Source organism: Schistocerca gregaria, chromosome 11 (genome assembly GCF_023897955.1).
Source record: "Schistocerca gregaria isolate iqSchGreg1 chromosome 11, iqSchGreg1.2, whole genome shotgun sequence".
NCBI lineage: Eukaryota > Metazoa > Arthropoda > Insecta > Orthoptera > Acrididae > Schistocerca > Schistocerca gregaria.
In genome coordinates, this window is record NC_064930.1 from 101,487,587 (window position 1) to 101,508,207 (window position 20,621).

Below are 20,621 nucleotides of genomic sequence, written 5' to 3' on the forward strand. Positions count from 1 at the left end.
CATAAATAACAACTAGTATTTCTTTCTCTGTAGAGGAATAGTTACGTTCTCCTTGTTCTGCTGCCTTGACACATAAGCCACTGGAAGTTCCCTGTTATCCACAATTTGACTCAACTTCACGTGACAGGACGAACTCTTGCTCAAAGTCAAGGAATACCGACCACAGGAGTTATATCAATGCACGTTTTAATTTCTCAAATGCAGTTTGACACTCTATTGACCATTCGAATTTGACTCCTTTCTTTCTCAATAAACGATTCGAGGGCCTGGATGTTTGTGCCAAATTCGTCAAAAATTTCTATAATAATTGCAGAGACTTAAGAATGACTGTGCGTGTTTTATAATTTGCACTGCTAGAAAGTCTCGAACTGCTGATATTAACTGTGGATCAGGTTTTGCTCCTTCCTGATTAATTAAATAGCTGAGATAGATTACTTTAATTCTAGTGAAATCTCACCTATGAGCACTCAGTGTCAGATGTGCTACCTGCAGTCTTTCAAAACTTTCTCTAGTTGACTCGCGTTCTTCCATATCCTTGGAAAATGTAATTACCTCTTCAAGGAAGACCACACTTCCTTATAGGTTTCAGTTTAGGTAACACTCCATCCAAGAGTCTATGGAATTTAGCCAGCGCATTCTTCAGGTGAAATGGAATACGTTTTTTCATCAGTCTTCTGACTGGTTTGATGCAGCCAGGCATGGCATCCTATGATACTTGTAATTTTCCCACGAAAAGGCTGTTTTTGGACAAAATTTTCGAACTACTTTCGGTTGGCGGCAGCCACTCTTCAAACCTATGGTTGAGAGGTGTCTACATTGAGCCAAATTGTCGAATGTTTCCTTACTTTATGGATGGAATACGCATCAGGGACAGTCCTTCCATTTAAGTAGTCACACTCACAACAGAATCTATAGTTTTTGGTACCATTCGATGATACTTGAGTGTGATGACAATGCTCACACCTCAGGGATATCATTGTGTTCAATGATTACATCGGCTAATTGCTAGCGGATGATTTCCTCCATCAATGGTTGTAAATGCTTTGGGATGCTGTATGACTTCCTATACTATGAAGTATTCCATCCTGTTGGTAGCAGAGGATCAAGTAGGTAAAACGACGAGGGCTAGTAGAAATCCTTGGGTAACAGGAGATATACTGAATTTAACTGATGAAAGGAGAAAATATAAAAATGCAGTAAATGAAACAGGCAAAAGGGAATACAAACATCTCAAAAATCAGATCTACAGGAAGTGCCAAATGGCTAAGAAGGATGGCTAGAGGACAAATGTAAGGGTGTAAGGGAATATATCATTAAAGGTAAGATAGATACTGCCTACAGAAAAATTAAAGAGACCATTGGAGAAAAGAGAACCACTTGCATGAATATCAAGAGCTCGGATGGAAACCCAGTTAGAAGAAAAAAAGGGAAAGCAGAAAGGTGGAAGGAGTATATAGAGAGTCTAAAGAAGGGCGATGTAGTTGAGAACAATATTATCGAAATGGAAGGGGATGTAGATGAAGGTAAAATAGAAGATATCAAACTGTGTGAAGAGTTTGACAGAGCACTGAAAGACCTGAGTAGAAACAAGGCCCTGGGAGTACACAACATTGCACTAGAACTACTGATAGCCTTGGGAGAGCCAGCCCTGACAAAACTCTACCGCCTGGTGAGCAAGATGTACGAAACAGGCGAAATACCCTCAGACTTCAAGGAGAACATAATAATTCCAATTCCAAAGAAAGCAGCTGTTGACAGATATGAAAATTATCGAACTATCAGTTTAATAAGCCACGACTGCAAAATACTAACACGAGCTCTTTACAGGCGAATGGAAGAACTGATAGAAGCCGACCTTGGGAAGATTATTTTGGATTCCGTAGAAATGTTGGAACACATGAGGCAATACTGCCCTACGACTTATCTTAGAAAACAGATTAAGGATAGGCAAACCTGCGTTTCTAGCATTCGTAGACTTAGAGAAAGCTTTTGACAATGATGACTGCAACTTTCAAATTCTCTTTCAAATTCTGAAGGTATCAGGGATCAAAAATCGCGAACGAAAAGCTATTTACAATTTGTACAAAAACTAGATGGCAGTTATAAGAGTCGAGGGGCATGAAAGGGAAGTAGTGGCTGGGAAGGGAGTGACACAGGGTTGTAGCCTAAATCCAACGTTATTCAATCTGTATATTGAGCAAGCAGTAAAGAAAACAAAAGAAAATTCGGTTAGGAATTAAAATCTATGGACAAGAAATAAAAACTTTGAGGTTCGCCGATGACATTGTAATTCTGTCACAGACAGCAAAGGACCTGGAAGAGGAGATGAACGGTACGGACAGTGCTTTGAAAGAAGGATATAAGATGAACATCAACAAGAGCAAAACGAGGATAATGGAATGTAGTCCAATTAAGTCGGTTGATGCTGAGGGAATTAGATTAGGAAATAAGACACTTAAAGTAGTAAAGGAGTTTTGGTATTTGGGGAGCAAAATAACTGATGATGGTCGAAGTAGAGAGGATATAAAATGTAGACTGGCAATGGCAAGGAAAGCGTTTCTGAAGAAGAGAAATTTGTTAACATCGAGTATAGATTTTGGTGTCAGGAAGTCGTTTCTGTAATTATTTGTATAGAGAGTAGCCAGGTATGGAAGTGAAACGTGGTTGATAAATAGTTTAGACAAGAAGAGAATAGAAGCTTTCGAAATGTGGTGCTACAGAATAATACTGAAGATTAGATGGATATATCACGTAACTAATGAGGAGTCATTGAACAGAATAGGGGAGAAGAGGAGTTTGTGGCACAACTTGACAAGGAGAAGGGACCAGTTGGTAGGGCATGTTCTGAATCATCAAGGGATACTCAATTTAGTATTGGAGGGCGGCGTGGAGGCAAAAAATTGTAGAGGGAGACCAAGAAATTAATACACTAAGGAGATTCAGGAGAATGTAGGTTGCAGTAGGTACTAGGAGATAAAGAAGCTTGCACAGGATAGAGTAGCATGGAGAGCTGCATCAAACTAGTGTCTGGACTGAAGATCACAATAACAACATCAATGAAAGTTGTTGATACCTTTGAAACTGGAGGCACTGTGGATCAGGGCTACTTTAAAGCTCCACAAGGATAACTTCCTGGCACGTCCCATAATGAACACTAGGAATGGTATAGGCTGCCACTCAGAGAAGTTGACTGTGAAGTATTTTGAAAAATATTATATTCACTATTCTGATTTATTGTTATGTAATAGTATCCAGATAGTTTCTGTGCTTTTAGGTTTGAAGGTTCCAGCAGGAATGAGGTGACTACGATGGACATTAAACATACGTACAGTTGACTACTCTCAAGGATTGAGTGTCTTTTAATTCTTTGTTTCCACCCTCGGATTTTGACAATGGCAGATACCTCCTCTTTTATACTCTTCCGACACTGAAAGCTGTGTTTTAACTTACGTTGCGTTCATCCTGCAATGTTTTGTGCTCAAAGGTTTCATCCTATCATATAAAGATTGTCATGTGCTGTCCAGGTTAGTTTTTTGACTGTTTTTTGGACTGTATTGCTGATCTTGTATGGTTCGGATCGGATGCCCATCTGCTGTTTCATCCAGCGTTTTACTGAGAAGTGACATGTTTTTATGTGCACCTGTACCTTGGAATTTGTGGCATATGAACTGTTAGTTTTGTGAGTACATCGCTTTACTGTGTACTTTGTTTGGTAGGTTGTACAGGCTATTAGCGCTTTTACTTATGTAGTTTCATTCTGTATGTAGATATGACCTGAAGGTATACCTTCATGGTATGAAAACGATCGTCATGCAGTGAAAACACAATAAACAGCTAGTATGGATTTGGACTTTCACTCAGTTTAACATAGACAATGTCAAAATTTCTGATTTTAAACTGTCCCTCACATTTTGTACGAAAAGTGTTGGCTAACCACCTCAGGGCTATTACATCGGATGATAGGATTCAGAGGTTCTTGGAGATGAGCGAATGTTAGTAGTTAGGAAATCTTTTAGCATTTGTTGAAACAATTGGAGTTTTCACTTTTATATCTTCCTTTAGTTTCAAACACGAATTCAAAGAATCAGCACATGATATTTCACAAATAAACGTTCCATTAGGTACAATATCGATATGTTCATTTCAGGTCCCATAACAGGTACAAGTTAACAACATTAAATGACGCTATAACGGAGCCAACGAGATGAACCGTGAATTTGTGTACTGAAACAGTCTTGCAGTTGCCCTCAAGGCACCTGGAATCTTCGTTTGCTCTTGCCAGCATCAAAAGAATGAAGTCTTGTATTGTAAATGGATACTAAACACAAATATGTAAAAATTGAAGAAATATCTTCATAATGATATTCAAGCACTCTGTCCTCAGGCCACAAGTGGCCCATCGAGACCATCCGACCGTCGTGTCATCCTCACCTGAGGATGCGGATAGGAGAGGCGTGTGGTCATCACACCGCTCTCCTGGTCGTTATGATGGTTTCCTTTGACCGGAGCCGCTACTGTTCGGTCGAGTAGCTCCTCAATTGGCATCACGAGGCTGAGACAACCCCGAAAAATGGCAACAGCGCATGGCGCCCTGGATGGTCACCCATCCAAGTGCGAACCACGCCCGACAGCGCTTAACTTCGGTGATCTGACGGAAACCGGTGTATCCACTGCGGCAAGGCCGTTGCCACAATAATTACATGATCTTTGAAAACTGAAATTAAGTGTAGAACTTACTTGTAAGATGGAAAATGGACAGTTAAATTTATATTTTATGACAGAATATTCGAGATTTTAGTGCTTACGAACAACGTATAGCTCACAGGAAACGAAGATTACATATGAATAAACACTGGGCGATACTAAGAAGCTATAATACAGTGAGTTGACTGAATGATGAAACTACTAAACTGTATGCGTGCAGCATCCCACTGAAAAGGACATCAACGGAGAGAGCCCTGCCTCCAAAATGTCTTTCTAGGGAATTAAAAAGCCAATCTCCCGGTTTCCACGTCACTTGGAATGCACGATTCCTAAACCTGAAGTGGATATTTATGGAATAAGGCAGTTGCACAAGAAAACGTACTCGACAAAAGCTTACTTCTTCAAAATTCAAATAATGGCCTACAACTCTTAGGCGCTCATTTAAAGTAGCACATTGTGTTACATTTCTTTTCATCTGCTGAAGATGTCTTCATTTGTGCTGTGTGGCAGCTTATGAGTACTTTTCAGTAGAAGTAGAAAGACATTATCATTCAAACTACGACCAACCTCTGCGATCTAATGGAGGTGACACTTTTTCAGTAGTTATTCTAAGGCTGTCTTCACTTAATTAATTTTATAATCACTACTGCAAATAAGCATCACATTTGAGCACTAAGGTCTCTATAGTGCACTGTCATGAAATTCAGCTAATTTGTATGCCCTGACAGTGTTAGGGGCAGTAAATAAAAGTATACCTCACTTTTTCATTGTCTACATCATCATCATCATCATCATCATTTAAGACTTATTATGCCTTTCAGGGTTCAGTCTGGAGCATAGCCCCCTTATAAAATTCCTCCATGATCCCCTATTCAGTGCTAACATTGGTGCCTCTTCTGATGTTAAACCTATTACTTCAAAATCTTTCTTAAGCGAATCCAGGTACCTTCTCCTTGGTCTGCCCCGACTCCTCCTACCCTCTACTGCTGAACCCATGAGTCTCTTGGGTAACCTTGCTTCTCCCACGCGTGTAACATGACCCCACCATCTAAGCCTGTTCATCCTGACTGCTACATCTATAGAGTTCATTCCCAGCTTTTCTTTGATTTCCTCATTGTGAACACCCTCCTGCCATTGTCCCCATCTACTAGTACCTGCAATCATCCTAGCTACTTTCATATCCGTAACCTCAACCTTGTTGATAAGGTAACCTGAATCCACCCAGCTTTCGCTCCCATACAACAAAGTTGGTCGAAAGATTGAACGGTGCACAGATAACAGTCTTGGTACTGACTTTCTTCTTGCGGAAGAGAGTAGATCGTAGCTGAGCGCTCACTGCTTTAGCTTTGCACCACCTCGCTTCCAGTTCTTTCACTATGTTGCCATCCTGTGAGAATATGCATCCTAAGTACTTGAAACTGTCCACCTGTTCTAACATTGTTCCTCCAATTTGGCACTCAATCCGTTTATACATCTACCCCACTGACATTAGTTTCGTTTTGGAGATGCTAATCTTCATACCATAGTCCTAACATTTCTGATATATATATATATATATATATATATATATATATATATATATATATATATATATATATATGCGTGGCCATTTTTTCCATGAAGGGGCTGCAGCTGAGTGGTGCCGGCACCATAGGTCAGAGTGTTCAGTCAGAGCGTTAGCTACCATTTCTATTAAAAAAACTGAGCGAACGGATCAACGAAAAAACTGAACGGTTGTCGACGGACGTCCACCCTGAACAATTTCAACAAACAATATTGAACAAGATTATTATTTTTTTTTTAAGGAAAGTGGTTGGCGTTCAAGCCGTTGGATCGCTGGATCGAGTTCCGCTCGACATGTTTTTTTTTTTTATTTTCAACACATGCATTTTCTTTACAATTTATGTTACTATTGGTATAACGGGAGAAATACGTGTAATCGGATGAACTTTTATTAAATTTACAGTGTCATTTGCCAGTCTACTAATTTTTATTACCACAAATAAGATAATAGTCATACCTATCGGCTAGTAAACGACCAAACGCATAAAGTGATGCTGAAAATGTACGCTTGTCCGTGCCTTCTAAACTGTTCATATTTAATCGAAAGAGAACGAGAAAGTACTTCTTGTAAGACGCTACTAAAATACATTCGATACTGCATAACCAATTATCAGCTCCGATTTTTAAGGAAATACTGCGTTATACACGGTTTTCTTCCAAATTATCGTCTGAAAGAGAGGTTTTAAAAAATGTTAACGAGGTTTGTTTTTCCACGGAAAACGTCCAAAAACCTTGCGTATGCGGAAACATAGCATCCATTCAATGCAGCTGGTGCCGTTTAACTTTATATTTTCCATGTTTTTACGAAAAATACCGTCCTGCAACGTGTACTCGTAATGTCGAGAGCGACTATTAATTGCACATCTTTCGAAACCCGTCTGTGCCGGTCAAAATTTGTAGGTAACAAGTCTTTTCGGGCTCCTTCCAGGTATAAGACATTTCTCAAATCACTGACAAGCATACATCTTCAGTATCACTTTATGCGTTTGGTCGTTTACTAGTCGATAGTTATGAATATTACATTAAGTGTGATAATAAAAATCAGTAGACTGTCAAATTACATTGTAAATTCAATAAAAATTCATCCGATTACACGTATTTTCCCCATTATATCAACTGTAAAATAAATGGTAAAGAAAATGACAGTGTTGAAAAAAAAACAGACGAATGGGACTTGATTCAGTGTTTACGGGGCTTGAGTGCTAACCACCCGACTGCCGCCGCTTCATGGTAAAAATGGCAACGCACAGGTGTATATTTGACAACTGAAATTATCTTGCGATTCTCTCAATAACGCTTGAGAAATACGCGCTACTGCTTACACATTTTGTTGTCTTAATGGAGTACTTATGAGTGTACGAGGTTAGCAGTAAATCCGCGCTCCAAACGTCGTGGCCTCCGCTTGTAAGTGCAAAACTGGTAAACTACAAAACAGCTTTGGTTCAATGGTTCAAATGGCTCTGAGCACTATGGGACTTAACATCTATGGTCATCAGTACCCTATAACTTAGAACTACTTAAACCTAACTAACCTAAGGACATCACACAACACCCAGCCATCACGAGGGAGAGAAAATCCCTGAGCCCGCCGGGAATCGAACCCGGGAACCCGGGCGTGGGAAGCGAGAACGCTACCGCAAGACCACGAGATGTGGGCAAACAGCTTTGGAGTATTTAAATATCGACATGTATGCACTTTCAAAATGCACACAGCATACACGGTTAAACTTCAGCCAATCCGAAAACCAAGTGGGCCTGACTGTCTTCTGGGCTCATTATAACGGGTATCCCTTACATATTTAATCCTAAATGTCACAAATATCAACTTCTCTCCCAAAGCATAAATTCTGGGAGTAATAATAGTTAAGAATCTGAGTACCTAGATGCAGTGTGCAAGAGCGCATCACTATCTATCCATGTCCTCCTCTCCCATTTAGACCTCAAAAAGGAGCTTATACTTACAATTGATTATAGCGATGTTATACTGCAAAGTCATTCACAGGAGAGCTCACGACTCCTCTTACTGGCTATGAGCGCCTATGAATAGATATATATTGGGACATGGGAGCAGTTTTACTGAAAATGAAATGTCGTGTGGCTAGGGCCTCCCTTCGGGTAGACCATTCGCCTGGTGCAAGTCTTTCTATTTGACGCCACTTCGGCGACTTGCGCGTCGTTGGGGATGAAATGATGATGATTAAGACAACACAACACCCAGTCCCTGAGCGGAGAAAATCTCCGACCGATCCGGTTCAAATGGCTCTGAGCACTATGGGACTTAACTTCTGAGGTCATCAGTCCCCTAGAACTGAGAACTACCTAAACCTAACTAACCTAAGGATATCACACACACCCATGCCCGAGGCAGGATTCGAACCTGCGACCGTAGCAGTCCCGCGGTTCTGGACTGCAGCGCCAGAACCGCACGGCCACCACGGCCCGACCGATACGGGAATCGAACCCGGGACCTTAGGATTGACATTCTGTCACGCTGACCACTCAGCTACCGGGGCCGGACCTGGAAATTTTTAAACGCCTGTCTCTGAAGCATGGCCTCATCCTTAATGAACAGTTGCAATTACGCAACAAAAACTTTTTTCAGAGCACAGAGCCGCTAACTAAAATTGTCGGAATGGCGATACTCTCCTCAGTGTAGTCTCCTAAACATCGTTTTCCCTTACAATCTTATGGTTTTTATGTATATTACCTTAACTATGTTTTATTTTGTAGAAAAGACTTACGTTACCTTGTAACTTTCATACACCGGTTCCTGTTACCAGTAATGTTTAAATTGTCCTTGCAATGCCTCATTAGCTCTTTCGTTGTCTGTATTTCGATGACTTTCTGCTGGATGGTGCGAATCTGTTTTCGTATCCACTTCGTGACTGCCTCGGCGTGTTAGCCGTTTAGTCTGACGGTAGCTGCTGTGGTCCTAAGCATTTTGTCTGGTTGACAATCGTGTTATCTTTTACATTTTCGTTTTATTCCTATGACATTTCTGTTTGACGAGAGTACTTTTGCTGAGACGTGTTAAACCATGGTGTGATTGCATGTCAGTACATTATGTCTGTACATATTTTATGGAAGTAATCCTATCAAGTGTATATTATTTCAATCCATGTCGTTATTTTTTAGGTATCCCATGTAACTTTTTATTCTGATGAAGATTGCCCTTGTGCAATCGAAACCGTGGTCAACTGACAAAAAATTTTTGTGCAACCGATGTGGTTGTATATACGTCCGTTAATTAAATAGCGTACGTTTGCTGGATGGCAGACAATCAAATTTTAAAAAAAATTAATATAATTTTTATAAAAGGACTGCACATTGATCTTGTTGAAAGCTGTCAGTGTTACCTGTGTAATAGCCGCCCAGGACGCTTCCATGGTTTCTCGTAGCTCGTTCAGTGCGGTTGGCTACTGTCGATAAACTTCATTTTTCAAGATCTCTCACAGATACTAGCCAAGAGGTGTTAGATCTGGATGCTGTGGTGGGTACTCAACTGCTCCTCTTCGACCTATCATCCCGGTAGATCTTCATCCAAGTAGGCTCCGACGTCTTCGCGATAGTAAGGCGGAGGGCCACCTTGTTGTAGGTAAAATCTTTCATTTCCAAACACCGTCATCTGCTGGAAAATCATGGAGGTGAAAAAAGGAAGGCTGTTGTCGTTACGTCACAAACCTGAAGCCCACGTCCGCCATCTTAAGTAGCCCAAAACATTAGGTTCACTGCGGTGATACGTCCTCGTGACGTCACTGGCGTACACATGCCCAGTTTCGACCGAGCTGGGTGCTTTGATAGAGAGGAGACGTAGTGGTTTCGTCAAAAGTGGCAGCTTGCGGGAAATTTTGGACGTTACAGTTGGCAGAACTGCAGCGCCGGCAGATGTTCGAAACTTTGCACAACTGATGTGAACGCATTGCCATTCAGTAATCGTGGAGAAGTGGACTGGTGCGGAACGTGCAGTAGCTCTGAGAGCGTTTTACAAAAGTGGTGACAGTGCGACTGCCGCGCTGAGAACGTTTCGACAGCATTACCAGCTCGGACGTCACGGACGTGTCCCATCTGTGCATGCGATTACAACGTGGGTGAGTAACTTTGAAGAAACAGGATCTGCCTTGAAAAAGAAACCTCCAGGTGCAATTCCAACGGTACGTACCCCAGAGCTGCTAGTGCTGCAATCGAGAGAAGTCCTCGCCGCTCCGTTCGACAGCATGCATCTTCGCTAGGGATTAAGCGACGAAGCTTACAAAGAATACTGCACGAATTAGAATTCCGTCCCTATATTGTGCAACACTTACACGAACGAGACCCAGCGTCACGTATGGAGTTTAGTAGCCAGATATTGGCTAAAATCAACGAGGACGCGAATTTCTTTGGTAACTTTTGGATATCAGACGAAGCCCATTTCCACGTGAACGGATTCGTGAACAAACAGAATTTTCGTTATTGGGCGCAGGACAATCCTTGTGAGTTTCACCAGCGCCAAAGTCACAATCTGGTGTGCTGTATCATCTCATGGTGTTATCGGCCCTTATTTTTTTGAAGGTGAGGATGGTAGTGCAGTGACAGTAACATCCGCTCGATATGCTGAAATGAGTGTCAGGAAGTCTTTTCTGAAAGTATTTGTATGGAGTGTAGCTATGTATGGAAGTGAAACATGGACGATAAATAGTTTGGACAAGCAGAGAAGAGAAGCTTTCGAAATGTGGTGCTACAGAAGAATGCTGAAGATTAGATGGGTAGATCACATAACTAATGAGGAAGTATTGAATAGGATTGGGGAGAAGAGAAGTTTGTGGCACAACTTGACCAGAAAAAGGGATCGGTTGGTAGCACATGGTCTGAGGCATCAAGGTATCACCAATTTAGTATTGGAGGGCAGCGTGGAGGGTAAAAATCGTAGAGGGAGACCAATAGATGAATACACTAAGCAGACTCAGAAGGATGTAGGCTGCAGTAGGTACTGGGAGATGAAGAACCTTGCACAGTAGCATGGAGTAGCATGGAGAGCTGCATCAAACCAGTCTCGGGACTGAAGGCCACAACAACAACATGTTGAAATGCTTCAAACATTCTTTACACCGAGACTGTACGAGCTTAATCTTAACGTCGAAAACATATGGTTTCAGCAGGACGAAGCCACGTCACACACTGCTCGACAATCGACGACAGCAGTTCGTCAGTTGTTTGGAAGACGCATTATTTCACGTAACGGTGACATTGCACGGCCTGCGAGATCCCCTGGTCTTAGTGTGTGCGACTTCTTCCTGTGGGCATATCTTAAAGGCAAGGTGTACCGTACACGACCTGCAACAATCCGCGAACGGAAGGAGAACATTGAAAACGAAATCACTGCCATTCCCCAAGATTTGCTACACCGCGCATTCCAGAGTTTTCATAACAGGCTGTTAGAGTGTGAACGCCGAACGGGAGCACATCTTTCCGATGTCATCCTTAAAAAGTAAAGAGACACTTTTGGACATTTTTATTGTAAAGACATACTGAATACATTCACTTTCGTTAATAAATCGCTAGTTTTATGAATTTATTCATGGAAATGACGTTATTTCGAAATTTCCCGTTTCCCTGTGCCATCCTGTACTAATCAATCCGATCGTAGTCAAAAGTTTAAAGGCATCACATTTCATTCGTAAGTGGAGCCGTTCAAGCAATATTTTCTTTTGTATACACGAATTATGGTTGCACTGTTTACTTTTTTGTAGTGGTTTATTTCTGTCATTTGACTTTAGACTTTAAAAAAAATGGTTCAAATGGCTCTAAGCACTATGAGACTTAACATCTGAGGTCACAGTCCCCTAGACTTAGAACTACTTAAACCTAACTAACCTAAGGACATCACACACATCAATGCCCGAGGCAGGATTCGAACCTGCAACCGTAGCAGCAGCGCGGTTTCGGACTGAAGCGCCTAGAACCGCTCGGCCACGGCGGCCGCCTGACTTTAGATTTCCCTTACTTTTCTCAGCGTCCGTTCTTTCTCTTCTTTCCTGTGTTTTTCATTGCCTTCCATGTTGCAAACGCTCCGACACACCAGTAACGATGGTTTCGCCCCCGCACAACACACGGCTACGTAATCGCGCCGGTTGTTGAAGCAGCATCTCATGCCCTAAGTTCTTCCCACCGATAGCTATTCACTGTTCTCATTCGCTCCATCTTTAGAAAAAGATTGTGGCTAGAACAGCCGCAGGCAGCGGTCATGTGTGTGTGCGAGTTTCGTGTGTATGATTGTACAAATGTGCATGTGTGCTTTGATTCTTCTGTGGAAAAGGCTCTGGCTGAAAACGCGTGAACACTCTTTTCATCGTGCCTGCCTGCTGCTCGGCATACGAGTAGCACCCTGTCCGTTTCACAGCACAGTTATTCCATCATAAAGTTTGTTGTAAATAATCTACACTCTTCAGAAGGAAGAATGTTGAACCTAATTGCAGTACCAGAAGGAAAGCTGACATTCATTACGCCACATTAAGGTTGTCTGTAGCAGAAATGGGAGTTCACAATGCTGCAACGAAATGTTTTGACCACTTACCCATTGATATATAAAGTGCCTGACAGACATCAATAAACTCGAAACGTTTCTCTTTTCCAACTCCTCCTATTCCGCAGAAGACTATCTGTTACTGTAATGTGTAAATGATGGTGGGTAGCAATCACTATCATTTCAAAAACAAACAAAAACTAATAAATCAACATGGTGGCACATTTACAAAAATAAAAAAATCTATGCCTGTATGTAATGACTCGTTCCACATCACTACGATTTATCATGCAAATGGTACACCGAATATGAAACGAACTAACTATTGGCATATCACAAAGCATGAGTATAGCCGTACATACTTTGAAAACTTCAAAATGAAATTCAGAAGTAAAAGAAGCTGATGATCAAAGGAGATGTACATTCTAGTTGTGCTATGTTTGGCTGTTCCTGAAAAACTGACAGAGTTAATGGCGAGAAATATTCGGAGATAAGAAGTAAACAGGTTGCTGGTGGAAAAGTAGGCCTACGTCGTAAACAGGATAGGCAATCATTGCCAAAAAAAAATACTTACATACATGTTAAAGCAAAATATCCATGTTGTGGAGTCTTAAGCCTTTGAGACTAATCCCTTAATCTCAATTTATAGCAGTCCACAATGCTGGAAAATGTTTAAAAAAATATATCGTTTTTTTTTTTTTTACTCTGTAAGTTCTATTATTGCCCACACACTGAATGACGCATCATGCGTAAGATTTCAAAGTGAGAAGATGCGAAACTGCAATGAAACTAATGCACTGACAGTCTAATAGAACAAGAAGTCTATTCAGCATAGTGGTATACCTTTATGCAGTTCTCTTTCTTTGAAATTTCAATAATCATTCACTTTCGGTTGGAAGTTCTCTCTCCGAGTAGCAACTATCCATTTCCAATTTAGAAAATCGTTTGTAAGGGGAAACCTAAACAAAAACAAAGGTTCATGATGAATTATTTCTCCATGAAAATACTATATACCAGTAATAGAAGGTAACAAACAACCAGAAATGACTGACGTGTGAAATGTAACATTGTTTCCGTCTTCGTCTTTGCTTCCATTATACTGTTACAATTAAAAGCAGCACACGAACGAACCATGTTTACGCACTGTTTCCATGCAAACAGCGGCTTCTATCACGTTCAATGTGGGGACGCGACACTAGCGCCAATGCGCGGTCTAGTTTTTATTTAGTAAGTCTATGCCCCAACATCCGTTGAGAAAACAATGGACTACGCTACTGCGTAGAACTGCACAGTCGTCATTTTGTTCCAAAGAAATTAACTATTAAAGAGTGTCTCCATTTTTCTAGACCCTTCTGTATCTTGGATATTTCCGGCAGTCATGCCGTAGGGCTGTTATTTTTAAAACTATCGTAAATCCCATACAAAAAGGTACGGCCAAATTTTCAGGAAACATTCCTCACTCACAAATAAAGAAAAGATGTTATGTGAACATGTGTCCGGAAACGCTTAATTTCCATGTTAGAGCTCATTTTAGTTTGTTCTTCCACCTACGCTCAATGGAGCACGTTATCATGTTTTCATACGGGATACTCTACCTGTGCTGCTAAAACATGGGCCTTTACAAGTACGACAAAACATGTGGATCATGCACGATGGAGCTCGTGCACATTTCAGTCGAAGTGTTCGTACGCTTCACAATAACAGATTCGGTGACCGATGGATTGGTAGAGGTGGACCAATTCCATGGCCTCCACGCTCTCCTGACCTCAACCATCTTGACTTTCATTTATGGGGGCATTTGAAAGCTCTCGTCTACGCAACCCCGGTACCAAATATAGAGACTCTTCGTGCTCGTATTGTGGCGGCTGTGATACAATACGCCATTCTCCAGGGCTGCATCAGCGCATCAGGTATTCCATGAGACGGAGGGTGGATGCATGTATCCTCGCTAACGGAGGACATTTTGAACATTTCCTGTGACAAAGTGTTTGAAGTCACGCTGGTACATTCTGTTGCTGTGTGTTTCCATTCCATGATTAATGTGATTTGAAGAGAAGTAATAAAATGAGCTCTAACATGGAAAATAAGCGTTTCCACACACATGTCCACATAACATATTTTCTTCCTTTGTGTGTGAGGAATGTTTCCTGAAAGTTTGGCCGTACCTTTTTGTAACACTCTGTATATCGATACTTAAAACAATGTCGTACTCGGTCCTCGATACATCGAAAGTAGGTATCAAGAAATCTACGGAAAAAGTATCGATGCAGCGGCCAAAAGAAGAACACACATTGTAAATATACGCCGGTTTTAGAACTGTGTATTTAAGTATTGATTTATTATTAGATATTATGTGCATCAACAAGCTGGCAGCCTGCTTATCCCCTTTAGGGCAAGAATTGAAAGGAAAGCGATTCACGTTCACGTTCACGCTTGGTGATAACCACATTGCTAACCATGGTAACTGCATGTAAGTGGCACAATAAAAGGTGTCCGATGGGTCCGTCGTTCGGTTTCGCCACATATCGGATCTGTGTGGAATACTTCACGCGAAGTTCCCTGTTTCTTCCCCCCCCCCCCCCCCCCTCCCCCCAAACGCCAGCGACCAAGCAGTTGTAGCGTGAAAATTGCGTGGTACGTCGCAGTTTCTGTTGGTAGCGCCGATTACGTCAGCATTTAGCCACACACATTTCCGCCCACCACAAAAACTATTCCCGTCATTTTGATTTTTGTTCACCAGTTTCGGCAACTTTTTTGAAGAATGCCGATGTGAGGACATAGCAAACTAGTTGCGTTAAAAATTGTTTTTTTAGCGCTACTGGCGTGCAGTTTCTTCACATCCGAAATCTTTGTATCCTGTTCACTTATACGTTTGTGACTATTACAGCGCCATCTATCACAAAGCGAAAAAAGTGCTCCAACTAAAACATTCATATTTCAAAAAAAATGGTTCAAATGGCTCTGAGCACTATGGGACTCAACATCTTAGGTCATAAGTCCCCTAGAACTAGGCAGGATTCGAACCTGCGACCGTAGCAGTCCCGCGCTTCCTGACTGCAGCGCCAGAACCGCACGGCCACCGCGGCCGGCCATTCATATTTCTTTACGTATTACACGAATATGTAATAAAAAATGGGTGTTCCTTTTTTTAAAAAAAAACCGCAGTTATCCGTTTTTCCTATGGCAGTGCCATCTAGCGGGCCAACTATAGCGCCATCTGGATTCCCCCTTCAAGCTAGACAAGTTTCATTCTTTGTAGTTTTTTCGTTCGACGCTTATTTCATGAGATATTTGGCCCAGTGACGATCAGTGGACCACCCTGTATACCATAGTAAAATTAGATCGGACGTCAGTATATCTTAAAGCTGTAGTGTCAGTAAACCTATTTCGTGAGTTTCTGAATGACTTTTAGTATACTAAGTAACGTATTTTGTCATACAGCAATCCGTTTGAGGTGCTGACACGCAAAACTCCCCATTCCACCCTCTCAGATTTAGTGGTAAGCCCGGGTTGCCGGGTTCGATTCCCGGCGGGGTCAAGGATTTTCTCGGCCTCGTGATGACTGGGTGTTGTGTGTTGTCCTTAGGTTAGTTAGGTTTAAGTAGTTCTAAGTTCTAGGGGACTGATGACCATAGATGTTAAGTCCCATAGTGCTCAGAGCCATTTGAACCATTTAGTGGTAAGATGATCCAGCAGATCAAGCATGAAAACTGGAAGAAGGTGTGCTGAACTGTCAGAAAAGATCGAAATATAACTGTGAACGGTCCAAGAACAAAAAAATGCAACAAAGTGCAGCCTGAAAATGTAACGGCGTCGTGGGTAAGCGTTAGCGGCCGACCTCTGTGACCGAGTGGTTCTAGGCGCTTCAGTCTGAAACCACATAGCTGCTACGGTCGCAGGTTCGAAACCTGCCTCAGGCATGGATGTGTGTGATATCCTTAGGTTAGTTAGGTTTAAGTAGTTCTAAGTCTAGGGGACTGATGACCTCAGATGTTAAGTCAAATGGTCCTTAGAGCCATTTGAACAATTTTTAAGTGATCACGTTGTTGGACTGCAAGCAGGCGAGCTGTGTTCAAAACTGTCTAGTGAGAATTTTTCGTCCCGCAAAATTGTGACGTATACTTCCGGTCATTGAAATGTTTGTTCTCTTTCTGTAGTGTTGACAGTTGTCAAACTATACATTAGTTATAGAATTTGAGTGATGCAATAAGAATACGTTACTGTCGCAAGTAAATGTGATGAACAGTGAGAGAAGGCGAGATATCACATAGACATTTCACAGAAATGAAACCAACAAATACACATGTGGGAACTATGTAACAACAAAAGAAGTCAAGAGTCAAAACTTCCAAAATGGAATGCAACTTCAAAAACGTTAAAAATATATGTTTTGATAGAGCACAGGGTAAACTATGTGATTGTGAATCTGCTGCGTTCATTTGTTGCTGCTTGTGCGACAAACTGTTATGTATTCATCATTTCTTTCGGAGTGATCACATTTACATTGATACTAACACCTGAATCAGCTAGAGATGTATCACTCACTCACTCATCAGGCGTGCAAGTTAAGTGCGTCGGTAAGAGATTCCTGTCATGTTGTTGTTGTTGTTGGGGTTTCAGTCCTGAGACTGGTTTGATGCAGCTCTCCATGCTACTCTATCCTGTGCAAGCCTCTTCATCTCCCAGTACCTACTGCAACCTACATCCTTCTGAATCTGCTTAGTGTATTCATCTCTTGGTCTCCCTCTACGATTTTTACCCTCCACGCTGCCCTCCAATACCAAATTAGTGATCCCTTGATGTTTCAGAACATGTCCTACCAACCGATCCCTTCTTCTGGTCAAGTTGTGCCACAAACTTCTCTTCTCTCCAATCCTATTCAATACTTCCTCATTAGTTATGTGATCTACCCATCTAATCTAATCTAATCATCTTATATCCTTTCAAGACACTGTCCGTTCCATTCAACTGCTCTTCCAAGTCCTTTCCTGTCTCTGACAGAATTACAATGTCATAGGCGAACCTCAAAGTTTTTATTTCTTCTCCGTGGATTTTAATACCTACTACGAATTTTTCTTTTGTTTCCTTTACTGCTAGCTCAATATACAGATTGAATAACATCGGGGAGAGGCTACAACCCTGTCTTACTCCCTTCCCGACCACTGCTTCCCTCTCATGTCCCTCGACTCTTATAACTGCCATCTGGTTTCTGTACAAATTGTAAATAGCCTTTCGCTCCCTGTATTTTACCCCTGCCACCTTTAGAATTTGAAAGAGAGTATTCCAGTCAACATTGTCAAAAGCTTTCTCTAAGTCTACAAATGCTAGAAACGTAGGTTTGCCTTTCCTTAATCTTTCTTCTAAGATAAGTCGTAGGGTCAGTATTGCCTCACGTGTTCCAGTTTTTCTACGGAATCCATACTGATCTTCCCCGAGGTCGGTTTCTACTAGTTTTTCCATTCGTCTGTAAAGAATGCATGTTAGTACTTTGCAGCTGTGGCTTATTAAACTGATTGTTCGGTAATTTTCACATATTCCTATCATACGACACATGAACTGTCTATAATGTCGCGTATGAAAAACCAGACGTGTTTTCCGGTGGAGGATTCGGTTGACTTGTCTTGTCATCATAGATTGGCGGTTCCCGTTCGAAAGACACTTTACATGCACATGGCTCTGAGCACTACGGGACTTAACATCTGAGGTCATCAGTCCCCTAGAACTTAGAACTACTTATACCCAACTAACCCATGGACATCACACACATCCATGCCCGGGGCAGGATTCGAACCTGCGACCGTAGCGGTCCAGACTGAAGCGCCTAGAACCGCTCGGCCACACTGGCCGACAAAGCTACTTCCTTTCGGCTGCTAAATAGTAGTTGTGTATAATTAACTTTTATTATAGGTCTGTTCCCCACAACTCGCTGTTGCAGACGGACGTTACCCCACGACACAGACATAAATATGAATGTAACGAATAGACACGCCAATGACCGGAGGGGCAGTTCATAATTTTTTGAAAACGAAGAAGTTAGCACTATGGAGTTTTGAATACGGGCTCGTTCGCTTTGATAGTCCAACAAAGTCTCGGCTTAACCACGACGCTAAGGCTCTTCGTCAGTGCTCGATGTTGCACTTCTTGAGCCTAGATCGGTCACTGTTTCTATTTCGCTTTTGTTTTCACGGTTCAGTACACCTTCTTCCTGTTTTCATGCTTGATCTGTATTCAGTTTTTGACAGGCTGTCCAGTAGACCCTCTTAACATTAAATGTGAGAGGGATGCGACTGAGAGTTTTCCTTGTATCATTAGGACCTAAAGCACATCACCGTCGATTGTGAGATAGTAGTATTTATTCATACTTCTAAAATATATTGATGTTATGGTGAGTTAGGTTTATCTGTGTTGTAAAAATGGTTCAAATGGTTCTGGGCACTATGGGATTAACTGCTGTGGTCATCAGTCCCCTAGAACTTAGAACTACTTAAACCTAACTAACCTAAGGACATCACAAACACCCATGCCCGATGCAGGATTCGAACCTGCGACCGCAGCGGACTAGCGGTTCCAGACTGTAGCGCCTAGAACCGCTCGGCTACTCCGGCCGGCTATCTGTGTTGTAGACCCAAATTGTATATAGTTATGAAAATTCACGAGAAGCTGTATCCACTGGTTTCTCTAAAATTGTGTGGGATCGACAGCGGTGTGCTTTAGATCCTTATGGACCTCAGCGCCTCATTTGTATTCTAGTCAAGTGACCATGTTGGTAGACATTACTACTTGAGTTTGACCATTTCCACAAATGGCACATTGTGTTTGAAGTTGGTTGTTTAGTATGCGAATATCGGCTATTGCGTGCAGTGTAAACACGAACTATGCTGAATCTGTTTTAAAACAGAAAAGTAGAGCTGTGAGGGGAGTGGTCGTGACTCGTGCTAGGGTAGCTCAGGCGGTAGAATGCTTGCCCGCGAAAGGCAAAGGTACCGGGTTCGAGTCTCGGTGCGACACACAGCTTTAATCTGCCAGGAAGTTTCACATCGGAGGACACTCCGCTACGGAGTGGGAATCTCATTCTGGGAACAGAAAAGTAGGTTACCAACAAAAGTTAGCCGCCAAAGAAATAGGGGCCTGCGACAACAGGTCCTATGACTGAGAATAACGAAAGTAAATGAGCGGATTACAGGCTAACATTAACAAGAAAGTGCACAGTTACCACAAGTCTTGTGGGTGCAGTGTAAGAATGTCTGATTTTGAGCCCGGAAGTAAATTCTTGAATTAATACGTTTGTCAGCGATCTTGTATATTTGTCCGAAAAAAATGGGAAAGCGCGAAAAACACCCACGTAAGCAAAAATACGAAATGGATTGTTGCGAGTGCTTACACGTTATTTCATTATTGCCCTAAGCTATATTTTATTAGATACAAAAGTCCACAAAAACACTTCTTTCCTTTGTCAGACGAGTTATGCATTTTATTATTATTATTATTATTATTATTATTATTATTATTATTACTATTGTTATTACAATTATTGGCAATAGCTGTAGTTATACAAACTATACAAGCGTAACTATTATACAGCAGATGCTATTCATTTCACAGTCTGAAATTTTTCTGACTAAAAATTTGTGAACACCCAGAATGTATACTGGCGAGCCGCCACTGTTACGAAGCTGCAAATGCAGGTCAATTAGATGGTGTTTTCTTCCATACATGTGCTCCATATGTGGAACATACACTGTGTGTAATATCAATAAAATTGGTCCACAACTAACGACGTTAGTTACATGTTAAATCATGCACTGCCTTCTAGTCCATACTGTTGGGTATGGTTATTGCTTAGGAATCAAAGGAA

The 20,621-nt window shown here is 41.6% G+C and overlaps 1 pseudogene; it reads right to left on the bottom strand.

Annotated features, from left to right (window-relative positions):
• Positions 1–4,571: 4,571 nt before the first annotated feature.
• On the bottom strand, positions 4,572–4,689 carry LOC126295534 (5S ribosomal RNA; annotated as a pseudogene).
• Positions 4,690–20,621: the final 15,932 nt, after the last annotated feature.